This window comes from Geotrypetes seraphini, chromosome 5 (assembly GCF_902459505.1).
Source record: "Geotrypetes seraphini chromosome 5, aGeoSer1.1, whole genome shotgun sequence".
Lineage (NCBI taxonomy): Eukaryota > Metazoa > Chordata > Amphibia > Gymnophiona > Dermophiidae > Geotrypetes > Geotrypetes seraphini.
In genome coordinates, this window is record NC_047088.1 from 259,751,008 (window position 1) to 259,766,067 (window position 15,060).

The window sequence follows — 15,060 nt, forward strand, 5'->3', positions numbered from 1 at the left end:
ACCTCACAATGCAGGTGTAAATAGCCTTAGCCTATAGGAAGAGGAGATGCAAATGTTAAGAGCCTTAGCCAATAGGGAGATGCTGTGGATGGGCAGACTGGATGCCTTAGCCTATAGGAAGAGGAGATGCAAATGTTAATAGGGAGAGGAGGAGATAGTGGATGCTGCAGATGGGCAGATTGGATGGGCCATTTGGCCTTTATCTGCCATCATGTTTCTATGACACCTTTCAGGGAGAAAATATCCCTGATTCAGCAATGATTCAGCTTTACTGCCAAGGTCCAGTTCATGGCCTGCCCAGTCTTCATGTGTCTTGTCTACTCAAGAACAGTCTGTATTACTGTGCTGATGGCAAAGATCCACTGCCCCGATTTCTCTGGACTTCAGGATCACAGACAGTAGATGTGACGAGTGATGCCTGGGACATGTAGATCAATCACAGAGCCGGAATATGAGATTATATGTGAACAGAATCAGGACAGGGAGGCAGCTGAAATTGCTTTCTCTGCTAATTTCAGTCCTGAACAGTCATCTCTCTTCAGTGAGAAGACTTTTTACTTCCTTTAGAGATAAGACATAGACAACAAAAAAGTACATTTATATACCTTCTCTAAGTTGTGCTTGCAGGGCTGGCCCATGAGTATTTGATGTCTTAGTTCCCTTTCTCACAATCATGCCAAGGGCAGCTCAAGACCTTATCCCCCCTTTCCAGTACAGTCCAGCATCTCCATCTACTCTTTTCCTGCCCCCAATAGACTGGGCAACCAAGTGGCAGATGAAATGTAATGTGGACAAATGCAAAGTGATGCACTTTGGGAAGAATAACCCAAATCACAGTTACCGGAAGCTAGGGTCCAGCTTGGAAAAGAGATGGCTGAGAGGAGATATGGTTGAAGTCTACAAAATCTTGAGTGGAGAACAGGTACAAGTGGATCGATTTTTCACTCCGTCAAAAATTGCAAAGACTAGGGGATACTCGATGAAGTTACAGGGAAATACTTCTAAAACCAATGGGAAGAAATAGTTTTTTCACTCAGAGAATTGTTAAACTCTGGAACACGTTGCCAGAGGATGTGGTAAGAGCTGATAGCGTAACTGGTTTTAAGAAAGGTTTGGACAAGTTCCTGGAAGAAAAGTCCATAGCCTGTTATTAAGACATGGGGAAGCCTCTGCTTGCCCTGGATCGGTAACATGTTGCTACTTTTTGGGATTCTAGAATCTGGTTACTCTCTGGGATTCCGGAATCTTGCTATTCTTTGAGATTCTGTATGGAATGTTGCTACTCTTTGGGGTTCTAGAATCTTGTTACTCTCTGGGATTCTGGAATCTTGCTATTCTTTGAGATTCTGTATGGAATGTTGCTACTTCTTGGGTTTTGGCCAGGTACTAGTGACCTGGATTGGCCACCGTGAGAACAGGCTACTGGGTTTGATGGACCATTGGTCTGACCCAGTAAGGCTATTCTTATGTTCTTATGTAGAATTGCTCTATAGGTCCTGGGTAACATTTGTAGTGTTTTGCTGGTGATGTAAATCCAAAAAGATCCTGTAACATCCTGTCCTTGGAAGGCTTACAGTCTAAGTTTGTACCTGGGACAATGAAGGGTTAAGTGATTTATCCAAGATCTCAAGGAGTGGAAGTGGGTTTTGAACCTGGCTCTCAGCCTTCTGCCCTAACAATTAGATATTAAATGATGAGGCCTTAAACATATGTCAACCCTATGTATATCAAATAATTGTTACGGAGAAAGGGGGAAGAAAATTCAATAAATGATGCAATTAATCAATATATTCTAATAAAGTTTTTCACTAATAATAACCATAATAGCATCCAATAAAACATATCTACATAAACAAATTCATAATGTGTGTTAAACATTAATATATATGCTTTGAAGCCAGTATTAATTAATTTCCTTATTGAGTATTAAGCAAAAATAGTAGTGGACATATCATAATTTATACAGATGTCAGTGTTTGGAACCTCTTATGACGTATACCATTCTTTGGAACCTTTGGAACCTCTTTGGAACTTCTTATGATGTATACCATTTCAAGTTCCTGTCTTGTATATTGTTATAATCATCTATGTCAACCACCTCCTACCAAAGTGATTCGTTATATAATTTTTATTAACTGTTAATATCCCTAAGCTTTATTATTATATACATCATAAGAGGTTCCATCATACATATACATCATAAGAGGTTCCAAAGACTGACGTCTGTATACATTATGATATGTCCACTACTATTTTTGCCAAACAATTAGATATTGCAGTTACAGATAATACCTATTCAAAGCAAAAAGGTCAACAGATCTGAAGCCTGGGAGATATTTGGTAACCTGCCCAAAAATGGATCCAAATCTTCCTATGGCTGCCGTTGACCTCGGGATTTCTGTTGAACGTCACTTCACATTGCCAACAAGAAGATGCTGGACTGGGGAGCCAGGGCTGGCTGGGAGCCAAGTATGAAGAGTACCTGCGCATTAGATAATAATAATAATAACTTTATTCTTCTATACCGCCATAGTCGTGTGACTTCTAGGCGGTTCATATTGAAGAGAGCTGGATAATCAGCGAATTACAATATGCAGACTCTTCAAAAGTGAATTACAATGTACAGTTGATTAAAAATACAACATACGCAAGAGTGGACATATTAGAAGTAATAGAATTGGATTTAGTGTTTGGTGTATTACTGTTTAGGTGATAAATCTATGGCTTTCCTATAAGTGTCGTAGGTCAGTCTAGCTCCATTAATGTAGTTGTCTAGCCAAGTTTGCTGTTTGTTTGCTTGCTACATAAAAGTCCTATCCAGAAAGGTTTTGTATTTATAGCCAGTAATGCTTGGGTATGCAAATAGGTTGCAGTTTGTGGTTTGTCTTATGGGGCTATATAGTACGAAACGAGGTAGGTAGGAGCTAGTCCCCAAACCAGTTTGAAACATACGCTAGAACTCACACCCTCCCTTCCAGCCCCGTATCTCTTTAAATCTTTGCCAGCCTGAGCAGCTCCTTTGGCCTGCTGCTCGTACCGGCTTTCCCTGTCATGTCACTTCCTGAGCCTGTGACCCGGAAGTGATTTCAGAGGGAGCCAGTCCAGTGCGAACAGCAGGCCAGAGTAGTTGCTCACACTGGCAAAGATTTAAAGAGCTAAGGGATGCGGGGAAGGGAGGGTGCAAGTGTGATGTGGGGGGGAGGGGGTGCGGAGAGGTGCCAGTGCCCCCATCAAGACGGTGCCAGGGGTGGTCTGCTCCCCATTCCCTCCTTACTATGCCACTGATACCTGGTTGGCATTCTTCCATCCTGTGTTTAAAAGTGTTTCATCTGTCCCTTTCCTGCTGACCTAGGTATTACCCCCCCCCCCCTCCCGACCACAAGGTTTATAACTTCCACCAACACACTCATCTCCCCTGCCATAGCCCTGTCCATTTAGCCTTCCCAAACAGATGACATACCGACCCCCTATATCTCTGTATAAGAGTCTGGTGAGACCTCATTTAGAGTACCTGTGCACCTTTAAAAAGATAGAAACAGGAGGGAATCGGTTCAGGTCGGTAGGGACAGACCTAAAGGTCTCACTTTGGAAGAAAGGCAGGAGAGGGGAGACGTGATAGAAAAATGTAAATACCTCTGTGGAAGAAATGCACAGGAGGTGAGTCTCTTTCAGTTGAAAGGAAGCTCTGGAACGAGTGGACGTACGAAGAAGGTGAAACCAGTGGCTTAGTAAGGGAGGGGATATTTGTAAAAGGACCCCTAAGATTGTACCAGAAGTAATGAAGGGTTAAGTGACTTGCCCAAGGTCATGAGGAGCGGCAGTGGCATTTTCAACCCTCTGCTCTAATCATTAGACTTCTCCCTTCGTCCTCTGACTGATAGACCAGCAGCAGCATCAATTAAGAAAAGACAGAGAGCAGTGGGACGATGAGGAAAAGGCCACAATGAAGTGCAATATCTCCAGAACATGGGCTGAGCAGACAGGCCCAGAAGTCTTCATTTGCCATCATAACTCATTTCAAGTGCTCTGAATTACCTACACTACTGTGCCAGATTCTACACCGTGATTGGTTTACAAGCTGTCCCGACCCAACCCATCCGTCCAGATGGACCTTAGGCGCAGGATAGAGATACTGGACCGCATTCAGCAGCCCTTAAGCTGTAGCCGACGTCGTTAATGACACCGCTCTGTTTATGCTGTTGAGGTGAAGTTATGATTTAAAGATGACTCGTAGTTTCTTGACTTCTCTTCTTAAGATTCCCTTTTGCCTACAGCTGCTTTGCACTTGTTTTTCTTGGCAAGCGAAGCCTTTCCAGTATTCACTTAATGTTCCATTTATAGGCATCTTGTGAATAAGTCATTCTCTGAAAACACAAAAGATCCCTGGAAGTGAAATGATATATATATGTTGCATGTCTCTACAAAATGCATAAGTCACAGTTAAAAGCCTATTACTTCAAAATGGCATTCGATACAACCTCCTTATAGGCTAATTTTTGTTTCGGAGCATCTAATGTTTTTGGCGGAATTAAACACCTTTGATGTCAATATTCAGTTTTTGAGCGTCTGGGATAAAAATAAAGTATTCTTTTTGGATATTTTGATTTCCAAAGCAGGCAACCAATTAATACCATCTTTATATTGCAAGCCCTCGGACCGTAACACCATTCTTCACTATTAAAGTTTTCACCCGAAACCTCTAAGAAATAGTGTCCCAACAGACCAGTTTCTGCATCTCAGAAGAATCTGGTCAAACGAAATCAATTTTAATTTCCAAGCTCAGGCAAAGGCTGAAAAGTTCTTACAAAGAAGGTATCCTTACCAGGTTATCAAAAGGGTGTAGAAGAGAGCCAAATGTTGTCATCGGGATTGGCTCATGGGTTCCAGTCCCCCTAACCAGAATGATTCAATGACCTGTGTGCTTCCTTAAGAACATAAGAACTGCCGCTGCTGGGTCAGACCAGTGGTCCATCGTGCCCAGTAGTCCCGCGGTAGCCCTTAGGTCAAAGACCAGTGCCCCAACTGAGACTAACCTTACCTGCGTATGTTCTGGTTCAGCAGGAACCTATCTAACCTTGTCTTGAATCCCTGGAGGGTGTTTTCCCCTATAACAGCCTCCGGAAGAGCGTTCCAGTTTTCCACCACTCTCTGGGTGAAGAAGAACTTCCCTATGTTTGTACGGAATCTATCCCCTTTCAACTTTAGAGAGTGCCCTCTCGTTCTCCCTACCTTGGAGAGGGTGAACAACCTGCCTTTATCTACTTTGTCTTGAATCCCTGGAGGGTGTTTTCCCCTATAACAGCCTCCGGAAGAGCGTTCCAGTTTTCTACCCCTCTCTGGGTGAAGAAGAACTTCCTTATGTTTGTATGGAATCTATCCCCTTTCAACTTTAAAGAGTGCCCTCTCGTTCTCCCTACCTTGGAGAGGGTGAACAACCTGCCTTTATCTACTTTGTCTTGAATCCCTGGAGGGTGTTTTCCCCTATAACAGCCTCCGGAAGAGCGTTCCAGTTTTCTACCCCTCTCTGGGTGAAGAAGAACTTCCTTATGTTTGTATGGAATCTATCCCCTTTCAACTTTAGAGAGTGCCCTCTCGTTCTCCCTACCTTGGAGAGGGTGAACAACCTGCCTTTATCTACTTTGTCTTGAATCCCTGGAGGGTGTTTTCCCCTATAGCAGCCTCCGGAAGAGCGTTCCAGTTTTTTACCACTCTCTGGGTGAAGAAGAACTTCCTTACGTTTGTACGGAATCTGTCCCCTTTCAACTTTAGAGAGTGCCCTCTCGTTCTCCCTACCTTGGAGAGGGTGAACAACCTGTCTTTAACTACTTTATCTTGAATCCCTGAGGGTGTTTTCCCCTATAACAGCCTCCGGAAGAGCGTTCCAGTTTTCTACCCCTCTCTGGGTGAAGAAGAACTTCCTTATGTTTGTATGGAATCTATCCCCTTTCAACTTTAGAGAGTGCCCTCTCGTTCTCCCTACCTTGGAGAGGGTGAACAACCTGCCTTTATCTACTTTGTCTTGAATCCCTGGAGGGTGTTTTCCCCTATAACAGCCTCCGGAAGAGCGTTCCAGTTTTCTACCCCTCTCTAGGTGAAGAAGAACTTCCTTATGTTTGTATGGAATCTATCCCCTTTCAACTTTAGAGAGTGCCCTCTCGTTCTCCCTACCTTGGAGAGGGTGAACAACCTGCCTTTATCTACTTTGTCTTGAATCCCTGGAGGGTATTTTCCCCTATAGCAGCCTCCGGAAGAGCGTTCCAGTTTTTTACCACTCTCTGGGTGAAGAAGAACTTCCTTACGTTTGTACGGAATCTGTCCCCTTTCAACTTTAGAGAGTGCCCTCTCGTTCTCCCTACCTTGGAGAGGGTGAACAACCTGTCTTTAACTACTTTATCTTGAATCCCTGAGGGTGTTTTCCCCTATAACAGCCTCCGGAAGAGCGTTCCAGTTTTCTACCCCTCTCTGGGTGAAGAAGAACTTCCTTATGTTTGTATGGAATCTATCCCCTTTCAACTTTAGAGAGTGCCCTCTCGTTCTCCCTACCTTGGAGAGGGTGAACAACCTGCCTTTATCTACTTTGTCTTGAATCCCTGGAGGGTGTTTTCCCCTATAACAGCCTCCGGAAGAGCGTTCCAGTTTTCTACCCCTCTCTAGGTGAAGAAGAACTTCCTTATGTTTGTATGGAATCTATCCCCTTTCAACTTTAGAGAGTGCCCTCTCGTTCTCCCTACCTTGGAGAGGGTGAACAACCTGCCTTTATCTACTTTGTCTTGAATCCCTGGAGGGTATTTTCCCCTATAGCAGCCTCCGGAAGAGCGTTCCAGTTTTTTACCACTCTCTGGGTGAAGAAGAACTTCCTTACGTTTGTACGGAATCTGTCCCCTTTCAACTTTAGAGAGTGCCCTCTCGTTCTCCCTACCTTGGAGAGGGTGAACAACCTGTCTTTAACTACTTTATCTTGAATCCCTGAGGGTGTTTTCCCCTATAACAGCCTCCGGAAGAGCGTTCCAGTTTTCTACCCCTCTCTGGGTGAAGAAGAACTTCCTTATGTTTGTATGGAATCTATCCCCTTTCAACTTTAGAGAGTGCCCTCTCGTTCTCCCTACCTTGGAGAGGGTGAACAACCTGCCTTTAACTACTTTGTCTTGGATCCCTGGAGGGTGTTTTCCCCTATAACAGCCTCCGGAAGAGCGTTCCAGTTTTCTACCCCTCTCTGGGTGAAGAAGAACTTCCTTATGTTTGTATGGAATCTATCCCCTTTCAACTTTAGAGAGTGCCCTCTCGTTCTCCCTACCTTGGAGAGGGTGAACAACCTGCCTTTATCTACTTTGTCTTGAATCCCTGGAGGGTGTTTTCCCCTATAACAGCCTCCGGAAGAGCGTTCCAGTTTTCTACCCCTCTCTAGGTGAAGAAGAACTTCCTTATGTTTGTATGGAATCTATCCCCTTTCAACTTTAGAGAGTGCCCTCTCGTTCTCCCTACCTTGGAGAGGGTGAACAACCTGCCTTTATCTACTTTGTCTTGAATCCCTGGAGGGTATTTTCCCCTATAGCAGCCTCCGGAAGAGCGTTCCAGTTTTTTACCACTCTCTGGGTGAAGAAGAACTTCCTTACGTTTGTACGGAATCTGTCCCCTTTCAACTTTAGAGAGTGCCCTCTCGTTCTCCCTACCTTGGAGAGGGTGAACAACCTGTCTTTAACTACTTTATCTTGAATCCCTGAGGGTGTTTTCCCCTATAACAGCCTCCGGAAGAGCGTTCCAGTTTTCTACCCCTCTCTGGGTGAAGAAGAACTTCCTTATGTTTGTATGGAATCTATCCCCTTTCAACTTTAGAGAGTGCCCTCTCGTTCCCCCTACCTTGGACAAGGATTCAAGACTTGTCTTGAATCCTTGGAGGGTGTTTTCCCCTATAACAGCCTCTGGAAGAGCGTTCCAGTTTTCTACCCCTCTCTAGGTGAAGAAGAACTTCCTTATGTTTGTATGGAATCTATCCCCTTTCAACTTTAGAGAGTGCCCTCTCGTTCTCCCTACCTTGGAGAGGGTGAACAACCTGCCTTTATCTACTTTGTCTTGAATCCCTGGAGGGTATTTTCCCCTATAGCAGCCTCCGGAAGAGCGTTCCAGTTTTTTACCACTCTCTGGGTGAAGAAGAACTTCCTTACGTTTGTACGGAATCTGTCCCCTTTCAACTTTAGAGAGTGCCCTCTCGTTCTCCCTACCTTGGAGAGGGTGAACAACCTGTCTTTAACTACTTTATCTTGAATCCCTGAGGGTGTTTTCCCCTATAACAGCCTCCGGAAGAGCGTTCCAGTTTTCTACCCCTCTCTGGGTGAAGAAGAACTTCCTTATGTTTGTATGGAATCTATCCCCTTTCAACTTTAGAGAGTGCCCTCTCGTTCTCCCTACCTTGGAGAGGGTGAACAACCTGCCTTTATCTACTTTGTCTTGAATCCCTGGAGGGTATTTTCCCCTATAGCAGCCTCCGGAAGAGCGTTCCAGTTTTTTACCACTCTCTGGGTGAAGAAGAACTTCCTTACGTTTGTACGAAATCTATCCCCTTTCAACTTTAGAGAGTGCCCTCTCGTTCTCCCTACCTTGGAGAGGGTGAACAACCTGTCTTTAACTACTTTATCTTGAATCCCTGAGGGTGTTTTCCCCTATAACAGCCTCCGGAAGAGCGTTCCAGTTTTCTACCACTCTCTGGGTGAAGATGAATTTCTTTACGTTTGTACAGAATCGATCCCCTTTTAACTTTAGAGAGTGCCCTCTCGTTCTTCCTACCTTTGTCTTTGTCTCCCTTCCTATTGTTTTTCCCCTGAATTAAATATTTTAAAATTGAATCAATGATTTTAATACTGAATGTAACCATTAAATAATTTTCCTTTTGTCTCATTATAATTTGTTGATATACCCTTTAAATGTAATAATGTTATATTTGTATTTTAGATAATCGTTTGTTTAATTTAATAATTGTAAGTGTGTTACCAAAATTTTTTTATTTATCTGTACATCGCCTTGAATTTTGAATAGGCGATAAATCAAAAACATTTAATAAACTTGGAAAACTTGGAGAGGGTGAACAACCTTTCCTTATCTACTAAGTCTATTCCCTTCAGTATCTTGAATGTTTCGATCATGTCCCCTCTCAGTCTCCTCTTTTCAAGGCCCAGTTTCTCTAATCTCTCACAGTACGGCAACTCCTCCAGCCCCTTCTATTCTTATGTTCTTATTTACAATATACTGTTCTCATTCAGGTTAATAATTATTCTGGTGACATTGCCCGATTGCTGTCAACAAAGGAGCACAGGTTCATCTTTAACTGGCAAACCTTAATACCCCAAGGACTAAATGCTGAATTGGACTGGTTCCAATTGTAAACTGACTGGCTCCTTCTAGTCAGGTGGGAATCGTATCTCAGCTGTTAAATTCATTCATAAGTAAGGACTGGTCACTATTCTGCGCATGCGTATCCCTTGGTCACGCCTTGTGAGCTCTCCAGTCAGCCACTGCTGAAATGAGGTAGGCGAGGCAGATATTTGCTGTAACTCTTTATGATCGTTAGAAAGTAACATATAACATTTAGCAACCACCACATTTTTCTCAGTTTTATTGTTTTATATAAATTTGTTTTTTTTTTAAATTTAGTATCCCCTCCTGACAAAGGAAGCGAAACTCGAGTCGAGGGGCTCACAGCACGTTGTTTTTGGAGTCACTTTAGAGTTCATGGTATAATCCAGCATTGCCGAGAAAAAAACACAGAGAAGTTTTATTATTTTCGTTTTTTATTTTTTTACTTTGTGTTATGTTTTAAGATTTGCGCAAATGGTGGTTATCTCTTTCAGGCGGTCGGGACGGTGAAGTACTATGATGGTCCCAGCGGCAATCCCACTTTGGTTTTATTTTAACCATTACAGTTGCGGGTCTGAGTATTTCACATAAGTACAAAAATTTTACGTTTATATAAGTTTACCACTGTGATTATAATAGCTACAACTCCATAATTGTACACAATATTCTAAATAAGGTCTCATCAGAATCTCATCACCACCTTGTTTCCTAATAATAATAATAATAACAGTTTATATACCGCAGTACCGTGAAGTTCTATGCGGTTTACAAAAGACTAAAGGAAGGTACAAATTGATTGAACTTAAAAGAGGTGAAAGAAAGTGGTTAATAGGTCAAAAGAACCGTTTTTAGGAGAAAGAGATGAATGGGTCAGCTGTCTAGATACTAATGGCCATTCCTCTCCCTATGCATCCACACATCTAGCTTTTGCCATCACCTTTTCTACCGGTTTGGCCATCATCTTCTATGGACTAGAAAAAAACCTTCTCTATAGACATAGAAACATAGAACATGACGGCAGAAAAGGGCCATGGCCCCTCTAGTCTGCCCACCCTAATGGCCCACCACCTAACTACCTCCATGAAGAGATCCCACATGCCAATCCCATCTTTTCTTAAAATCTGGCACGCTGCTGGCCTCAATTACCTGTTGTGGAAGATTATTCCAGCGATCAACCACCCTTTCTGCTTAGTTTCTTTTGCTTCAATAGTTTGATGAAGGTTAAAAAGATGGATGCTGGATGTGTGAGGTGGCTATTATGGATGACACAGGTGCTTACATTTTTGCAAAAGGTTTATCCAGCTAACATCTGATATTAAACAACTAAACCTCTAACTTTGAAAAATTTCCTATTCCTGCTGGCTAAACTTGGTTTGTTACGTCTCATAGGGTGTGAAAATATATCCAGTCAGGAGAGGGACAGCTCTGGTGGCATTTCTGGGATGGAGTTTCAGTGCTAGCTGCTAAAATTTAACGTGCCGACATCAGTCAGACAAATGGCTGACCGAAATGTACTTGAACCGTGTAAAGAGGTGTATCTGGATGGCAAGTACCAGCAAGGCGCTTGCTTTCCCATGCCAGCATTGCACAACCTCTATCGTTCCAGGTCTAGGTCTTCATGAGCCAACATTGCCAACTGTGGCAAATGTGCATCAGTTTTACGACGGGAACTGAGGTCTGTTGAGATGTCGGTTAAGAACACCCAACTCTTTTCTCTTGGGATCTTAACTAGGAACGAATCTCACGTGAAAGCTCCTTCCGCTGTGTTACAGTACGAGCATGCTCTACAGCCTAGCCCTTCAAATTACAAACTCCTTTTAGAGGAGAAAAGAAAAAGCAATTGACTTACAAGCTTGAAGGTTGCTTGTCAGCTCTCAGGCTCTTTCCTTTGTAGGAACTCACATTACGTTAGGCATGACATCAGAAGGAGACAAAATGATGGGGGTCAACCCCTCCCCCCTCAGGAACAATATACCTTTTGTGCCTGAGCAAGCTTACAAACCCAATCATTCTCATTCCTTCCCTGCCAAAATGGACTTAGCTTCTTGAATAACTTAATACCTAAGTATGTTAAACAATCAGCTTCCCTTTGTACATTCTTGTAGGGTATTTCTTGAAACTACCAGAGATACAGTAATCACTCAGTCCTAATTATATGATCTGAATGCTCTCAGATTGGGTCCATTCGACTGTGCAGCTGTACAGTAAGCCTATTGTCCGACTTGAATGCATGACAAATAGACTACTGCAGTGGCATTAACAGGTTATGGATAATTGGTTACGCTTTATCCACCAGATCAAGCTGGGCCTGAAAATGCTCCAATACACATGTGTCTGATGGCATTTTTACAGGGTGGAATGGAATTTTTTTTTTAATGCGTGGGATTTTATTGTTTTGATTTATGCTTCAAGAATATAGTTCTGTATGCAACTGAATTTACTTTAATGAGGGGCGATAGTAGGCGGGATGTAAATTTTAGAGATAAATATATAGTACAGACTGGACATGCGAAAAATAACTTAATGGATGATCTGAGTTCCTACTATAAAGTAGATGAGAGCAATCATTAAAAGTGTGTGCTGTACAAGGGGGTTAAAGAAGGGAAGGAACTTTTTTTGTTTATAGCTCTGTTTGTAGATCTTTGGCATTTTTCGTGAAGTCAGAGGTATAGCAAGACTGTACTTGGATCGTGTAAAAAATCCTTGTTAAAAAAATGCTGGATGACACTATGGTAGGTAAAATACTATGGAGATAGGGATGGTTTCTTAACATGCATGGTGATAGCGTTAAATTTAGAGATTTTAATCAGAGTGATATAATTTGTCGTAGAGTGGATCCCTGACACAACTAAGGCGAAACATGTCGGGTCCAACCACTAAGTCTACCAATGCTAGGAAGTTCTTCTTCACCCAACGGGTGGTGGACACCTGGAATGCGCTTCCAGAGGGCGTGATAGGACAGAGTATGGTATTAGGGTTCAAGAAGGGATTGGACAATTTTCTGAAGGAAAAGGGGATAGAAGGGTATAGATAGAGGATTACTATACTGGTCTTGGACCTGATGGGCCGCCACGTAAGCAGACTGCTGGGCATGATGGACCTCTGGCCTGACCCAGCAGAGGCACTGCTTATGTTCTTATGTCAACTATTACCAAGATAAGTAAATTATATAAAACCACACAAAAATTTTATAAAAATGAAGATTTAAAGTTAATAAATATTGATAAAATTGTGAGCCTTGACTAATAGGCTCCCCGGAAAATAATACCTGTAATGGGATGGAGGAGTGGTGTTTCTGAGGTCTCTGGCTAAACAATGTATATATGTGTAATGTAAGAAAGAAGGTGGAAGAACTGAAAGACAATATAAGCACCTTAGAGCAATTGTTGGAGTGATTTCTTAACTAAGGCACTGAAATAAGTTAATTTAGAATGTAATTAGATAACACTATGTGGTACAATTTTTATTCCTGGGCAGTAAATGTAATTTCCTAATTGCTCATGCCTGAAAAGTCTAGAAAATAGCTGTTATTTCCATAAAACTTTGCTTTTGTGACCAGGATAGTCACATTTTGCAATTTACCTATTGATGGGGTATCCGTATAGCTCCAGAAAAAAGATGGATTGAGACATCTGAATTTTACTTCCATTGAAAGCAATACCAAATAAAGATCCACTCATTTGCCGATGACATTCAACTGTAACATAGAAACATAGAAGATGACGGCAGAAAAGGGCTACAGCCCATCAAGTCTGCCCACTCTGCTTACCCACCCCCTGTCTGTGCCCTAATGACCCAATTTCCTTATCTTGACCCTCGTAGGGATCCCACATGGGTATCCCATTTATTCTTAAAGTCTGGCACGCTGTCTGCCTCGATTACCTGCACTGGAAGCTTGTTCCAATGATCAACCACTCTCTCTGTGAAGAAATACTTTCTGGTGTCGCCATGAAATTTTCTGCCCCTGAGTTTGAGCGGGTGCCCTCTTGTGGCCGAGGGTCCCTTGAGAAAGAAAATATCATCTTCCACTTCGACACGTCCCATGAGGTACTTAAATATTTCAATCATATCTCCCCTCTCCCTACGTACCTCGAGAGTGTAGAGCTGCAATTTGTTCAGTCTCTCTTCGTACGAGAGACCCTTGAGCCCCGTGACTGTGACTGAGTTCAAAGAAGCGTGGGATGAACACAGAAGATTTAGAATCAGAAAATAATATTAAAGATTGAACTAGGCCAGTTACTGGGCAGATTTGTACGGTCTGTGTCTGTGTATGGCCGTTTGGAGGAGGATGGGCAGGGGAGGGCTTCAATGGCTGGGAGGGTGTAGATGGGCTGGAGTAAGTCTTAACAGAGATTTCGGCAGTTGGAACCCAAGCACAGTACCGGGTAAAGCTTTGGATTCTCGCCCAGAAATAGCTAAGAAGAAAAAAAAAAATTTAAATTGAATCAGGTTGGGCAGACTGGATGGACCATTTGGGTCTTTATCTGCCGTCATCTACTATGTTACTATGTTACTATGAGATCATCCTGGTGGCCGTCCGTTGAACCGATTCAATTCTGCGCACATCTTTACTGTAATGTGGCCTCCAGAATTGCACACAGTACTCCAGATGAGGTCTCACCATGGCCCTGTACAATGGCATCATGACTTTAGGCTTTCGGCTGACGAAACTTCTATTGATACAACCCAATATCTGCCTTGCCTTAGATGAAGCCTTCTGTACCTACTGTTAAGCTTAAGCCGAGATGCTCAAATCTCCAAACTTCATGGCTGCCTCTTGGAAATAAAAGCTGGATAACCAAAAACAAGCTGCAACTAAACTGAACTCATCTGGATGAGAAGAGATGACCCCAAACTCACACACCTGTCGATCTCCTGGGAATGTGCCACTCTGACTGCCAAAGACAAAGTATGCAGCTTAGAGGTGACCTTTCACTCTTCGACCATATCTCCAAAGTAGTATTCACCTCGTTCTACTACCTCTGGCAGCTACAGAAAATCAGACAATACTTCTCAGAGCTATACTTCACTCAACTACTAGATGCTTTCACCCTCTCCTGTATGGTATAGACTATTGCGAAATGCTCCTAAATGGGCTTATTACAAAAAACATCTAACTACAACGAGTACAAAATGCTGCCATTCGACTCCTGAATAATCTTCACATACGAGACCCAATCACTCTGGCGCTGTGTACTGCCCGCTGGCTACCGATCGACAAACAATGTCCTCTTTGCAAATGGTAGACCCCTTATTCGTAAAATTAGATTTTTTTTTTGCTTTTCCTGAGTTAGGGGTTGCCATTTTAAAAGATTTTTCAGTCAAAGTTTAGTTTAACAAGCCGCCCTTTGGGATAAGATCTTTGGTAAGTTGATCTCCAGTTCCCAATCTTACATTAACTTCAGGAAATTATTAAAATCTCATCTTTTATGAAGAATTCTTAGTATCTCAACTGTTATATTTCCATTTTTTCCCCTTGAATTTTTTTACATAGAATTGTCATTTCCCTGTGTATGCGCAGTTCTCTTTCTTGTAAACCGCGCTGAGCTGTGAGATTTTAGCGGTATATAAGATTACTGTTATGTTATTCAAAGGCCTAGTAATAGCCTACAAACTCTTCCATGCCATGGTACCAGACTATACCAAACTACTACCCTACACCTCGAATCGACCGCTGCACTCGCAAGATGATTACGAGCACCCTCAGGGTGT

The 15,060-nt window shown here is 42.6% G+C and overlaps 1 long non-coding RNA gene across 2 annotated transcripts in view; it reads right to left on the bottom strand.

Moving 5' to 3' along the window:
• Window positions 1-1,942: 1,942 nt before the first annotated feature.
• Window positions 1,943-15,060, bottom strand: part of LOC117361536 — a 260,260-nt gene continuing 247,142 nt past the window's right edge. For both annotated transcript variants that reach the window (XR_004539679.1, XR_004539680.1), the window contains exon 3: window positions 1,943-2,482. This is a non-coding gene — a long non-coding RNA (uncharacterized LOC117361536). The remainder of the gene's footprint in view (window positions 2,483-15,060) is intronic.